The sequence below is a fragment of the Panulirus ornatus genome, chromosome 38 (genome assembly GCF_036320965.1).
Source record: "Panulirus ornatus isolate Po-2019 chromosome 38, ASM3632096v1, whole genome shotgun sequence".
In the NCBI taxonomy this organism is placed as follows: Eukaryota; Metazoa; Arthropoda; class Malacostraca; order Decapoda; family Palinuridae; genus Panulirus; species Panulirus ornatus.
Genome location: NC_092261.1, coordinates 3,561,999 through 3,576,902, shown reverse-complemented (window position 1 = coordinate 3,576,902; position 14,904 = coordinate 3,561,999). Strand labels below are relative to the sequence as shown.

Genomic DNA, 14,904 nt, shown 5'->3' with positions numbered 1-14,904 from the left:
TGTATGATTTCAAACAGCAGCTGAGAATACTAGAATGAAGTGCTAAGCGGTAGATGACAATACTGGTAGACTTCATCGAGAGTCTTAGCAAATGAAGACAGTTTACAAGTTCTGAGAAACGTCTAGAACACACCTCAAATATTGGTGAGTGCAAACCAATATATCTGTTGGTTAAGTTGTTTATAAGGAAAATTTAGGATCCAGAAACCTTTAGTCATCTCATGTGGCAGCACGTGCATGTGTGTGTGTGTGTATGCAAAGTGACTTGGTTAACCAGCATAGTGATTCACGCAGATCACACTCTTAGTACCGATTACAGGTGTTCACAACAGTTTGTGTGGGTGCAGTGGTGTGAAGTGTAATACAGTTGAGTCATCCTTTTAGTCATGTAGTTTTCATCCATGAAGGTACACCATTTTGTATAATTCACATGTACAGTACCCAAAAATGTTTTCAGAATTTCTATCACCCATAGTTTTTTATTCCAGCATACTTGCATATCGTTACATGCAGTATATATGTACCACTGCTCAATGGAGCATTTGAAAGAAAAAGTTTAACAAACACAGCTATTTTCATTGTGAAGTGCAATAGCTTTTATTTGAAAGCACAAGCCTATATAAGTGAGTCACCAGGGGCCTGCAGAGACATGACTGGAAACGTGAGTAGCAGTTCTCTGTCGGTTGCAGGCTAGAACTCAATGTGTAAATAGTCTTTTCTACTCTGTTGACAAATTGTGCTTTTTGTGTACTCAAGTGTTTGTGCTGATACCCCATCCCCTGTTACGATACCAAGAAACTGTAAATAGCCCAAATTCTTTCTGCTACATCTGTGGCAAATTGATATTCATACCTCAAATTCTTTCTGCTACATCTGTGGCAAATTGATATTCATACCTCAAAAACATTCTCTCACACCCCTCGTGAAAACATGCTATGAGCATTACTTTGGTTGTAAAGTGGGAACCAGGATATAAGTTGCCCCCCCCCCATAGTAACTGTGTCACTTGTCAGGCTTCTCAGCATGGGCAAAAGGTTCATGCTGCTTGCCTTTGCTATTCCTATGGTTTGGAGAGAGCCCAAAGATCATGTTTCAGATTGCTACTTCTGCCTGATAAATATAGATGGTATAACATCAAAATCCAAGCACACTCTTATATATCCTAATTTACTGTCTGCTATGAGGCCATTACCTTAGTCGGGAATTACCTGTGCCAGAGCTTCCAAAACACATGACACTGAGTGACAATGAGTCTGGTGATGAGAAAGTGGAGCAAGTAGAGGACAATATAGATCCAACATTTGAGGCAAGCTGTTCTTCAAGTGAACCACATTTGCTGAGTCAAGATCTTAATGATCTCGTCCACAATTTGATATAGTCTAAGAAGCAAGCCGAACTTTTGCATTCCAGGTTAAAGGGCTGGAATCTTCTCCAGAGTGAAACTAAAATTTGTTTTGTGATCACTAAGTCATTTTCAATTAATTTTTCTCCCTTGAAGATGGTCTGGTGTTTTGCAATGATGAGCATTCTGTTATGGAAGCACTAAGCCACAAATATAAAACATGAGTGGCACTTGTTTATTGACTTGTCAAAAGTGAGTGAAAGCAGTTCTACTCTTAAACGGTAATGTTTCCCTCTGTTCTCCTGGCTGATGCAGCTAACATGAAGGAATTGTATGATAGCATGAAGCTTCTTTTGGAGAAAATTATATATGGGGACTTCAAGTGGAATGTATGTGGTGTCCTAAAGGTTGTGGCACTTTTACTCAGAATGCAACTTGGTTACACAAAGTTTTATTGTTTCATTTGTATGTATGACACAGCCGGGACAAAAAAATCTTTATGTAAAGACTGTGGCCAAAACAAACATCACTGACTCCATTGAAGGTCATCAATCCTCCTCTTGTTGATCCTGAGAATATTTATCTGCTTCCTTTGCATATTAAGCTTGGGTTGATGAAGCATTTCATCAAAGGTATGGATAAAAACTAGCCATGGATTCACATATTGAGGAATAAATTCCCCAGAATCACTGTTGTAAAAATCAGAGTAATTTTGTAGGACCACAGATCGAGGAACTGCTTCGAGATGAAAAGTTTAGTGAAGAGCTAAATGAAGAAAAAACTGCATGGCTGTCATTTAAGAGAGTTTGCAAATAATTTTTGGGGGGAATCACGAATCAAAACTACTGTATGTAAAAGATCTGGGGTGCAATGTAAGTCTAAAAGTTCCACTTTTTTACTTGCACTTAGACTTTTTCTCAGAAATTTTTGGGGCAGTCATTGATGAGCACGGCAAAAAATTTCACAAGGACACTTTAGATATGGTAAAGGGGTACCAAGGAAAGTGAGCCCCTCTCTGTTGGTAGATTGCTCCTGAACTTAGGAGGGATGTTCCTGAGGCCAAATATAACTGAAAATTGTAAACTACATTTTAGAGGTAAGTTTTTAAGTGTAATACCAGCCTCATTTATGAATGAGTAATATACACTTATTGTAAAATTTAGTTGCTGTCACTTAAAATTCATGCCCGATGGAAAAATTCTAAAAACAATTGAATTCAGCATAAAATGTACTTTAAGGTCCATCTATTTTAGTTTGTGGGACAAAAATAGTTAAACTTTTGTTGACCACTGTTAATTACTTAATTTGGTAATAAATTAACCATGTACATAGGTTCAGGTAGATCACATACTGATGTTACTAAACATAAACTTGTATGTCTATAGTGCATTGGTCGGGTCACCATTGTGAATTAAGAGGATGTATATGTATATACATTTTTTTTTTGTGCTACCTTGATAAATTTTTCAAAAATTTTACATACTATTGATTGAGGATAGATAGAAATATTTGACAGGAGAATGACAAATCCAGTAGGCACTCAATCCTCCATCATACTTTCTTGTGTGAACCTCAAAAAGTGGGGAGGGCTTTGAAGGTTACAGGAAATATAGGGCTACGTACATTTACTGTCGTTCATCTGTGACCTTTCCCCCTAATATCTAACATGATTCACAGACATTCTCGCTGAAGTATGGGATAAACTGAGTGAATGCTGCTTCCCCTACGGTGTTGTCTGCATAATTTAACAGATATATGGATCGCTAGAGTTTTCCAGCATCAAACTGAATGACTTGACTCATATGAGCCAAGCTTCTTATAGTTCGGTTTAAACGTAGAACTTAACCTGACTTATGATTTGAAGAAAACCCCAGGATATAATGCCTTTGAGCAATTTGTTATACAGGGGAAAGCATGCTGTCAGCGGACTGAACCAGGGTGTATGAAGCGTTGGGAGAAAGCATAGAAAGATGTTTAGGACCAGCTTGTAGATATTGAGATGATGTAAGCGAATGAGGCCATTTTTTTTTTTTTTTTTCGTGTTCCGGTTGCTATCTCGCTGACGCGGGAAACGGCGAAGGAGTGTGTGTATATATGGAGAGGATACCATCAGTGTAATATGTTTGTAAACACTGGCGCTGGAAACGGTATCACCACGACAACATAAACACGTGATCGGTACGGGACAAGGGGTGTGTTTACATATAGACGTTGGATCGTAATGAATCTGTATTACGATTTATTAATAAGCTTGGAAGAATGAGCCGCACACTTTGAAAGGTATAATATTGAAATAATAGAAAACGAGTATTTTCCCTAAGCATTTTACGCGTTCTGAAATACAGGATTTCACACTGACATTTCTTAGTAAGTCGTCTTTGGTTAACATGGAATAATGTTTTGTAATGAGATTATTTACGGAGGTACTCTATACAGTATCTTTTCTCAAGAATATTCACCCGTAAGCTATTAGGAAAATGTGTTTTCTTCAGTTGCCTAGAAATATCGGTCTTATTAAGCACAATTTCATCTATTTTTAATCGGTATATGATTTATGGAAAAGGAGAGCCTTGAATGTCGCCAGTGGGAGGGGATTGTTTTGACAACGGTTAATGTATTTCGTGGAAGTTGCCATGAAAGTGTTTGCTGATCAATGCGGTGCACTCAGCAGGCTATTCAACTACTGCCGTGTTCCTCTCGCCACTCTCGCCTACAACAATACTGGTCGCGCCTTGAGGATCTTGACCGGACTGGGTGCTGCATAGAATTCAAAACATTCCCATATGCAAAATTAGATGGCAATTACTTCTTGCGAAGTGCTAGTATACAAATTTCAGGACTTTTGTAATGAATATGCCATGAAGATTAAACAAAATGTGCATGTAGGCTAGATCAATGAGATGCACGAACAGAATAACAGTAAAGGGCAGTGGAGATACCTAGTAGATCCAGTTAGGCGTATGGGTGATTGCTTACAGTGGGCGATATGTATTGTTAAGTAGCGACGAGGGAGCAGTTTAACCAGCCATATTCCTTTAAAGGGAGATACAGGGGCATGGCTGGCTGTACTATATTGATCACTTATTCGCTACGCTCACTTTTGGTTGAGCTGCTTCCATGAACCACACTATAATACTGACGTTGTCAATACAGTTTCTTGGAACTGCGTTCGGCTACCCTCAGCCCGGTACGAGAGAGATACCCAAGAATGACTTGGATTATCATGGAGCTGAGAGTTGACCACTATATACGGAAGAGGCAGAGGAATGCCAGAGTTTGAGAAAAGACTCTCATTATGACAGCAAGGGAGCCTTGTGTAAACGGAGATTATGAGAAAATGTCCAGCAAGACAAAACCTGTGATGGTAGAATCCAAAAGATATCATGAACGAAATCGCACTGTATCCTCGAAGCAAAAGAAAACGGAAATATGAAGACATGGCTACCGAAGGTCATCAAGTTGACAGTAACGTGAATTATCGAGGTTGTTCGGTGGATTGTATTGTGTCAAGGACGTACAAAGAGGGAAGGTGCCAGGGGGTGGCTGCTAAGGAGGTGGAAGGATGGAGTGAATGGGGCACGTGCTGTCACCAGGTTGTCACTAGGCAGAACCAGGGCAGGTGCAGCAGTCTTGTCTCTCAGTGCTGTACTCTGGTTCCGGTGCATTTTACATAATGGCTAGAAATTGGATATACGTGGGAGGCCATTGTTTATCTTCGTTATGCTACCTCGCCAGGGCAGGGGGATAAATTATATATATATATATATATATATATATATATATATATATATATATATATATATATATATATATATATATATATATATCCTTTAGATTTTCGTGCGTTGAGCCCTACATGTTAGCCTACTGACAAGACATACCCTTATCAAAGGTAGGTACACCCACGTTGGGCATGAGTCACGTTGTGTATGACATGACTGACACACGTCGCTTGTCACTTGTCCCATTAGGGAGACTAGAGAGATGGAATAGGTGGATTGGGGTTTCCCGTTCCCTGGGCTTGGTCTGTTGTGATTCATCCATTCCAAGACTTATCTTCGCTGTCCTACAAAACCCATCGTCTTCAGTCAATTCCAGGGCCCTCATCTTCTTCAGCCCCTCCAAGATCCTCATAGTTGCCTCCCTCTTTCCAGCTCCCACAAGGCCTCCACTTTTCCCCTTTTCCCACACGTGTCAGGTTCTACAAACCCTTGTTGCTCTTCGTCCCAACAGCTGCACCTCCCTGAACCAACACTTAGTGGCTATCAAGCGTCATTCCTTCAGCTCGGGTAGCTGTCACTTCTTTCTACCTTACCTACACATGTGGCTTGCTGGCTTTTAATCCCCAGGCACCCTGTCCCGTTCATTATTCAAATACCACTTGAAAACACGTAACTCACGCGATTTGTTTATCATAACCCCAGGTTCTTCTGTGGTGAACTCTACTCGTTGGTCCTGCCATGTTGTAAAATCTTGTACGCACTCTTTAGTAATTTAGATAAGTACACATCTCCCACCCAGCTAGCTTTTCACACCAACAAGATATTGCAGCTCCCGACATGCCAGGGAGAGAGAGAGACTCCGTGAATTTGCGTAAATGAATATGAAATATGATGACTTTTCTCTTTATGAGGAGGGAGCTCCTGGGAGATGTCGTAACTGTACGACGTATCGTTTGTCATGACACTTCGCTGTGCCCCAACACACTCATGGTGTATAGAGCCGTTCATTACAACAGTGATTTCCATTCACTTGACTTCACAGTGAATATTTGAATATGATTGGAATTACATAGTTACTGTTATTTTTGTTTTTCTTGTTGAACGATAACTTAGGCAGGAAGTGTATACGCCTTTGTTTCGTTTTTACGTGGAGACGTTCTTATTAGGCGAGATAGATATATGAGGGCTTAGGTCCCGCGTCCGAAGGGCCTAGAGAGAGAGAGAAGGAATGTTGCGTCAGTAGCTTGTGTAAGAGAGAGAGAGAGAGAGAGAGAGAGAGAGAGAGAGGGAATGTTGCGTCAGTAGCTTATCTGATATCCGAAGTCGGTTCTCTCGAGGTCTTCCGCTAACAGTGTAGTTTAATGTGGCTGATCACTCCAACATTGTGTGACATTATCTCCCTTATTAATTAGTTATCATCCATCTAAATTGAATACAATAAATAAGGACATGGGGAGTGCAGTAGCCACGCCCCGTGGATGAGTCTGCCTCCAAATTTATTTTTTTTCATTCATATGAGATGCATCTATGTGATGTATGTTAATACAACACAATACAGCTTGTAGTTGTGTGCATTATTTTGGTCCATCTCGCCTCCCGAATAGCACAGATTATCAGTCTAACCTTACAAAAAAAGTGACCTATCTAGAGCTTATATTTAAGACTTCTCTCTATTCCAAATCACCGACATGCACACACGCATTAAGGGCAGCCAACTGCACCACTCTTGTATCGTGGAGCCAGTTAGACGAGACAACATAGTCCCAAAAATGAAAATCCATTGAGAAAAATGGTTCGTTCTCCTGCATTTGTCTATGGTGAACTTAAAAAGTGGGTTGGGTAAACAAAGATGGCTAACAGCCTTAATTAGATTATATTTGAAGTTTTTAGACATAAAGTAGCATTGAATATCTCAAACCTGAAGGAGGCTGGAAATTCGTGTGCGTGTAATCTGCGGCTTGTAGAGCAACGACTCTTGTAACATCTTGCGTCAGAGGACCCAGCGACTTCCCCTCGAGCTCCAGAAATGATCTGAAAGGTCAGATTTTGTTAATGAATCATTAAATGCTAAAGTGGCTCCATTGAGGTCATAGTATACCAATGGCTACCAGCGCAGGAACACGGAGCTCCCATTTCTAGCCTGGCTGTGCTTAATAACCTATTATGGGACTTGGATCGACTTTTTTTTTTTTTGTTTACTTAGGACGGTATATATATATATATATATATATATATATATATATATATATATATATATATATATATATATATATATATATATATATATATGTGTGTGTGTGTGTGTGTGTGTGTGTATATTATACTAGCCTGAGCCAGATACCCATTTTATCGACCAACCCCTAAGGGTGGATGAACAGCAGGGTTGACTATGGAACGATTGCCGCAACCAGGATTCGAACCTTTGTGCTCGACCCTGGGCGGACCATGAACGCGTCACGGTCAGGAACTCTAACTGCTGCACCACGGGAGTGTAATCTGTGTTATTATCTCGTCATATTTGTTGGACTTTTGTCAGTTAAGCAGAGACAGATTACAAACCGCAGCATTCAACTTACCAAGCCAAAATGATAGATCACGCTTTAAGAATACATCTTGCTGAAGATGTGTCTCAGAATTAGCACAGTTAGCGCAGGTAACATACCGTACCTTAAGCTTAATGCAGGTGAAGCGCCGATTATCTGTTACCGTACTCGACACACATACGAGGCATCCTGTGGCTATTGCAGTATTCGAGACTTGATTTCATTTAACCGTGTTAGAGACAGCTTTATATCTTTAGGGCCTCAAGGGAACATAGTTTTGAAGATTGTAATGCTGTTAAGTCATTCCAATATATATATATATATATATATATATATATATATATATATATATATATATATATATATATATATCATTCAGTTGTTGAAGACAGAGACATACACAGTTTCTTTTAAAAGTCCAGACGGCGAGGTCACTGCACTATGTGTTTGTTTTATGCAGTGCATTTTGACTTGACGGTCGATGAATTATAGTCATCGATATTAATCGAGGCGTGATGATTATAAGAGTAATTGTGATAGTTAATGTCCCTATGGAGGAGAGATTTTCATAAGCCGCTGAAATACTAATGAAAATATTCAGGCACGTATCAGTGGTATCGCTAGATTGGCAGCAATCGAACACCTTAGATTCAGACCTGAGTTTATCATAAGTCTAGTCTAATTGTGTGGTGCCTGGGTGAAGCTCTGATAGTTTGTGTGTTTTATGACGTGAAAATACCCAGTGCACAGCAGTGTAGCGTTATTGCCGTGTGAATACTAGTCTCTTAAGTTTAACAATACAGAGGAAGGAAGGTTAAGTGGTTTGGGTACGAGATATCACGTTGTAAAGTGAAATGGCTATCATGAGGTTTAGCCTCCTGCAGTCGTTTATGGCGTGTGATGCTGTTTGGTATGGAGCAAGATCGTGTGGCAGGAACACGGGAAATTCTGCTTTTGAGTTATCGTTGGGACGTGGTGTAGTTGCCTCTGCCAGGCACTTAGTTCTTTTTCTGATTTCTTTCTTCCTGTGCTATTATTGCCATTTCCTTCCCTCATTTCCTACTATTCTGTTCATCTGCCAGTCCGCTCTTATAATTTATCTATAGCTTAAGGGTCAGGAGCGACAGCACCGAGAGAGTCAGTTGTGTGAAGGTTGGGTCCGGGAAAGCAACAGTTACTAAGGGGTTGGAATTGCTGCTGTTGCCGTGCTCCACTTTTACTCATCCTTGAATTTTTCCTGCGCCACAGTGTTCTGAGGACGACCAGCATGCGTATCGCTCCCTCGCACACTTCAGATTTGTTTTGATGTGTTGTTGTAAGCTTGCAAAGAATTGGCGGATCTATTTTTACATGTATCTCTTCATAGTTACGGACGCTATTTATACATAGCCCTCATTATAATGTGTACTGCTTACGATGCAGTTTTCCAGATATGTGTATTCCACAGTATCGAAAAACTTTGAGTACTTTCAAACGAAGTGACGGCACAAGGCGTAAACATCGGCACCGTATTCCCATCGGTGCAAGAACTGATTATTGTTGCATTAAACGCTGTTTAATCAGACACCGAGGAGATCCTCTGTTGACGAGTTTTAGCAGTTGCAGTACGTGAGTGGGCATTGGGTCCTCCTAAACGCCCACGGAACGGCCTGATCGACGAAACTGTGGCGTTGGACCCTATCGAGGGCAGACATCATTACTCGACCTGCGGGAGGTCTAGCTTTCCCTCCGACAGTCCACATTGTTCGTGTGGTAACCGTGGAGGGCTCGGGGGTTGCACAGCGGTGACGCTTGGGAATCCATCATAGAGCGCTTGCAGAGGAAGGGTCGCAGGGAAGGGGATGAGCCACTGAAATGAGACGCGTGTGTTACGTGCCAACTTCTTCCCTCATCCAAAATTAGTGGCAAAATACTGTTGTCTGTACCATAAATAAATTACGTGTATGTGTGTGTGTGTGTGTGTGTGTGTGTGTGTGTGTATGTGTTGTGAAAAGGTTGTGAAGGCCTCTGCACATAACCTACCCCCTGTGTGAATGGGGACAGAGCAGCTGAAATTGATTGAAATGAGTAACTTGCGTTAGTCCCATTTCTCGTCAGTTGAAATGTGTTGGGGGAAGTGCTTTATAAAAAAAAAAAAAAATGGAAGGGATGTTTGGTCATGCTTTAGAAGCCTCCGTGAGTTTCATGGAATTATTTATTATATTACAGTTTGGTCTCTGTTCTTAATTATTGGCCAAGATGCGAGTTCTCCAAACATCTGCGGTGGCTGAAGGAAAACCTGGCAGGTGAGACTTCTTTGAGATAATTTGGAGATGCCATACCTAAATATCACTTCCTGAATGTCATGTAAAATGCTCGTGTATGTTCAGAGCCGGAACTCGTATAGCTCACATACCTTGAGATGCAGTTGACTAATACACTTTGATAGGAATTCGAGTTAAATCATCAGAGTCCTCTCCCTTCGCGGAATAGTTGGTGAGTCAGTAGAACTTGAGGCAAGTTTTCCATATTTGTTGTTATCCGGTTTTCATTCTTAGATCAACAACGTATCATTGTTTTGTACATGTAAACTATTTTCATGTTACAATCTCAGTCAAAAAGCGTATATCTTGTTTAGGAATAGATGACAACATTATTTAAAGCTTATTTTTGTTCTAAACTATATCAGCTATGAAGTTTTGGGTGTCTGCCATAAGAAATGTGGTATGTATTTCGAAAATAGGATCGTTCATGCTATTGGCTTAAGATTATGATATGAAACATTTGGTCTCCTTGCCTGACAATTTGTTGGGTATTTTTTATTTTTTTGAAATAGTATATGCAGTCTTTTCCACGAAATTTCAAGAATACTAGGTATCATATACCTCGACAAAGCTACATGTTATAGCATACATTGTAGTATCTGTGTATGAATAATTCATATTCATATTGTGGTAAATTGTTATTCGCTGTGATATAGCAATATAGGCAGGCGTCTCCCCCCTTCCCACTCGTATCCTCCAGGAAGAGCTGGGTGTGGCGTGCGTTAGACCGTGTCGCTTCCGCCGGCCGGCGTGGCCCCTGCCGTCGAGTCTCCCAGTCGTACATGTTATATACACATTACGGGCTCTGATGTGTTTGTATGGAGCCAGATACGCTTATGTAGTTACGCGTCCTTAATGTATCTGGAAAGATAATTTTGTCAAACAAAGGAGAGACTGATTAACACACACATTTCATATTGACACTCAAATGTATCCAAATATTCTCAAATTGCCGGAAGTCAGGAACATATATGGCCTGATGCATTAGTGTTCCAGAAACCCAAGGTTTGTCGTAGTCGAAGTTATAATGGGAGTAGGGTTGGGTGGTTTCCCTCAAGAGAGGGACGGTAAAAGTAGGTAAGGAGGTCAGGGAGAGATGGAGATTATTGCAGTGAAAAATGACATCATTACATGTGTACTTGTGTGTGGAGAAATGGTGCTCATGAAGGTGGTTATGACGGAAGGCTCGTATTGCGGCGATCTGTGTTGATGGAAAGTCACCCTAATTGTGTGACGGTGTTGCGCCAGGGTGGGAAATGGTGGAATCAGTGGTTGGCAACACTGTAGGGACAGCTGTAAGCCTGGGGCTTCCCATGCGGGGTAAACTGCCTGCCAAGTGCTGGTAGCTGACAGCAGACGATGAAAGATGATGATGGTGGTTGGTGATGACAGGTGGTACTTGAAGGGAGCAAGTGGTAAATGAAGAATGGAATACTGTAATCATTAGTGCCGTAGTTGGCAGCAGAATGATGATGGCAGGTGGCAATTATCTGTGATAATTGATGCCAAATGTTGTCAGGTGGAAGTAATTGCTGGTAGCAGGCGGTGCACAGAGATTACGAAGAATAACCTGTTGGTGACAGGTGGTTGTTAATTTTGACGTGCGTTTTATGGTAGTGGTGGTTAGTATTTAGTGCTGTTAAATGTTTGTAGGTGGTAACCATTAGTACCAGATGTTGGAAGTCCTTAATTCCTAGTGATAGATGGTAAGGGTGACAGATAGCACCCGATTTCAGAAGATGAAAGCTGGTGAAATGGTAGTTAAGTGGCAGGTGGTGTCCTATAGTAACTAGTGTTACCAAGTCGTGGTTTATGGTGGTAATCGGCCACCTGTGGTGGCAGCAACGACTGGAAAATTATATTTATACTCTTATCATTAAAAATAGAAATACCATTTCAATAAAATATAGCAGAAGACAGGCCCAGCTGGACAGCACACGCCAGTCTAGCCCAGACCAACGGATCATAAGTAATCAGCAAAGTGCAGTTTTATGTCTGCCAGAACCTAGAATATATTTCACGCGTATGAACATTTTCATGGAGCACTTTTGTGCAAATTATCGGTGTAACGTGCGAGATGTGGCAGGCGTATCTGAATTTCTCATGAGGTGTTGGAAGCTGAAGGAGGAATCAAGAAGGTATACATTTCCAAATCTTTCAAGTCCTGTTAGAGCCTTAAGACGTAATTACTAAAGTAATACATATGCATATGTATGGCAAACCATAGTAGAAATGTAATACGCTGATGTTATTGTACTTAAGACAGAGAGCTCAGATTGATAACGCTCAAGTAGCGTTCGATAAACTAATGTACTTATGCAAATGATTTCGCCTGGAATCATTAAGCGACTGATTTTGGTCTTGCTATACCTCGGTAAGACAGACAACAGCGTTCTGGAGCAGCCCACGTTCAAAGTTACGTAACCTGTAGATATGTCCGAACAGTTATGCCAACGTGTGTTACAGCTTTCACTACAGTATCATGCCAAGTTAATGTACAACACGAGTATCTAAGTTACTGGATCAGCCCTCGACAATATACCACTGTAATAATGTTGCAATTTTCAGAGCTACTGTCTTGATGATTTTGTAACAGGAAGCGAACATGAGAGATGTAGAATCTATTGCAGGAAATAACAGGCATCACCAACCCAGCCATACATAACCGTCCCAGTCATACACGTGAAGTTCTACGTATCCTCAATCAAGACAAGAGGATCAAGGTCGCAACGCTTTAATCCAGACAGATGGAAAATCCACAGTCCGCGCCCCAGGGAACGCCGTCGTGATAATACATGTCCCCAACAAGGATTCGCGAACGTTTTGCATACAATGTTGTGATGGAAATTGGGGGGGAAAAAGTTAGTTTTTGGGTTTATTTTGGGGTAATAGCATGTTTGAGCATAGATATCAAGTATAAATGTCACAAATTATTGTTCGTAAATATTTTCTCGGTAAGCACTTGTTTCAGCCGAAGAATATAAGAGGTGAAGGAAAGAGGATGACTGCCGATGGGATCGAGTCACTGAATGAGTTCAGTTACAGGTGTATTCATGAGATGTGATGACGGGGGGGCGGTAACCGCAGCTTTCCCTTGTCGCGGAAACATAATATCTGAGCCGCTGATCGTAGTGGGCAAGTAAGACAGGCAGGAAGCTGTTTAATGTGGGCAAACTCTTCACCTTGTTACATTTTCCCAGAGTTGAGAATAAAGTAACGAGAATTAGCGATGCTTTTTCTCTTGGTTGTCTCTCGTTAATGGTAATGGAGCCGTTAATGACACAGGGGGAGGGAGGGAGGAGTAATTACCTTCCGTCCGTAACAGTGAATGAAGAAACTCTCTGCGTCATAATAGTACATTATCTCGAAGTTCGTCCGTGATTGCCACCCTTTGCAGCATGACGCTGGTCGCTATAACGTGTCGATAAACGGTTAACCCCCCACAGCTTCAGAATGAATCGTAATTATAACAATTCCTGGAGTGATTAAGCCTCGTGTAATTAGGGTGATTTGGGTCACATGATGATGAGGGTTCCAGCCTCAGTAGGTTAGGTGGGTGACACTGCTGCTCCACATCTGCCACCGTGACGTGTTGCTGTATAACCTCCAGCTTCTCGTCGTAACGTAGATTGGATGATACAAGATTCATATGATCTCGCGCTCTCGTCATTATCTTGCGTTACTGGTGCGATCAGTGCTTGTAGCTGTTCGTCTGTGTTGTTGTATAGCCCTATAGAATAATGATTCGCTTCTCTGTATGTTTCAGAAGGTCGAAATGTGTACGACGTCTGGTATAAATGATCGTAGGGGATGGTTACATGGGTTATGGATTTATTTGTATAGATATGGTTATATTTGGCAACTTGAAGACGTTGATGAATTGGTATTAAAGATGTTTATGGAAACTTTCAGTCACATCCTTTATGCACACTAAGTGCTGAAGGCTACACAAGAGAGACGAGTTATGCAAATTTCTGGTTGTGTTCCTAAAAGGATGATGATGAGTTTTTAAACAATATGTTAAAGGTCCTTTTGATACTGATCATTATGATGCAGATGTTGGTAGAGAGGAAATAGAAGAGTTAGTGTCGAGCGCGCGTCTCCTCATTGTACAAATAGGATGATTAGCACTTCCACACTAAGGGAAAATGTGACACTGAACTGTGGACTTGAACTGAAGTGTAAACACTGAGCCACTAACAGGGAGGACCAGGCGGTCGACCCTGCTACGTGTCTGGCTAGCGTCCACCATATTTATTACGTGCATACTGATTACTTCATACGTATCCGGGCCACGACAGTGCTTGTGAAATAACAGCAGCCTTTGGAGAGGTCCTGCATGTCTTGCATGATCATGACTTCGAAGTCTCAGGTCTATATGGAGTTAGGGAAAGTGTTGGCAGGTCCAGCAGATGTGAGGGCATGTCCCAGATGGGTTCCTGGATATTGTTTTGTCATGTTTCTCTAATGATTGCCAAGTGTGGAACACAAGTTGAGTGTTTCCCAGTGGCTTGTGTTCGCAAGTGTTGCTTCAGTCACTTGATGTGGTCTTCTGGTTCCCACACACACTACTGCCCACGTATGTCAAGTGCCGCCGTGAACGTTGTAGTGTTGTGATGTGCTGCCATGGGCATTCTTGTGTTATTAAGTGTTGCCATGACGATCCTAAGTGTTGGCAGGCGTCGCCACGGACGTTCCCTGATGCTTATGTTGCTGGCCTGCGAGAGTTGATCAAGAACGTGGACGTGGTTGGTATTAGCTGGTGAAGGGGTGGCGTGCACACGCGCGGGCGCGCCACGCGACATACATTCCTCGTAGTCTGCCTCACTCCCAACCCCGCCAGCCTCCCCCAACGCCCACGCACACGAGCTCCCCGCCCATCCATCCGCCCACGCTGGTGCATCCAAGTGTGTTAAATGTCGGGCTCAAGGAGTGCCAAGCAGAGACGCAGTGTTGCAAGCGTACCTTCATTACTTCAGAATCTAGACACAGTT

General features: G+C 41.7%; 1 protein-coding gene across 1 annotated transcript in view; it reads left to right on the top strand.

Moving 5' to 3' along the window:
- Window positions 1–22: 22 nt before the first annotated feature.
- Window positions 23–14,904, top strand: part of LOC139760802 (sodium/calcium exchanger 2-like) — a 168,588-nt gene continuing 153,706 nt past the window's right edge. Inside the window, exon 1 of the mRNA XM_071684420.1 lies at window positions 23–144. The gene's annotated coding sequence lies outside the window, so the exon portion shown is untranslated. The remainder of the gene's footprint in view (window positions 145–14,904) is intronic.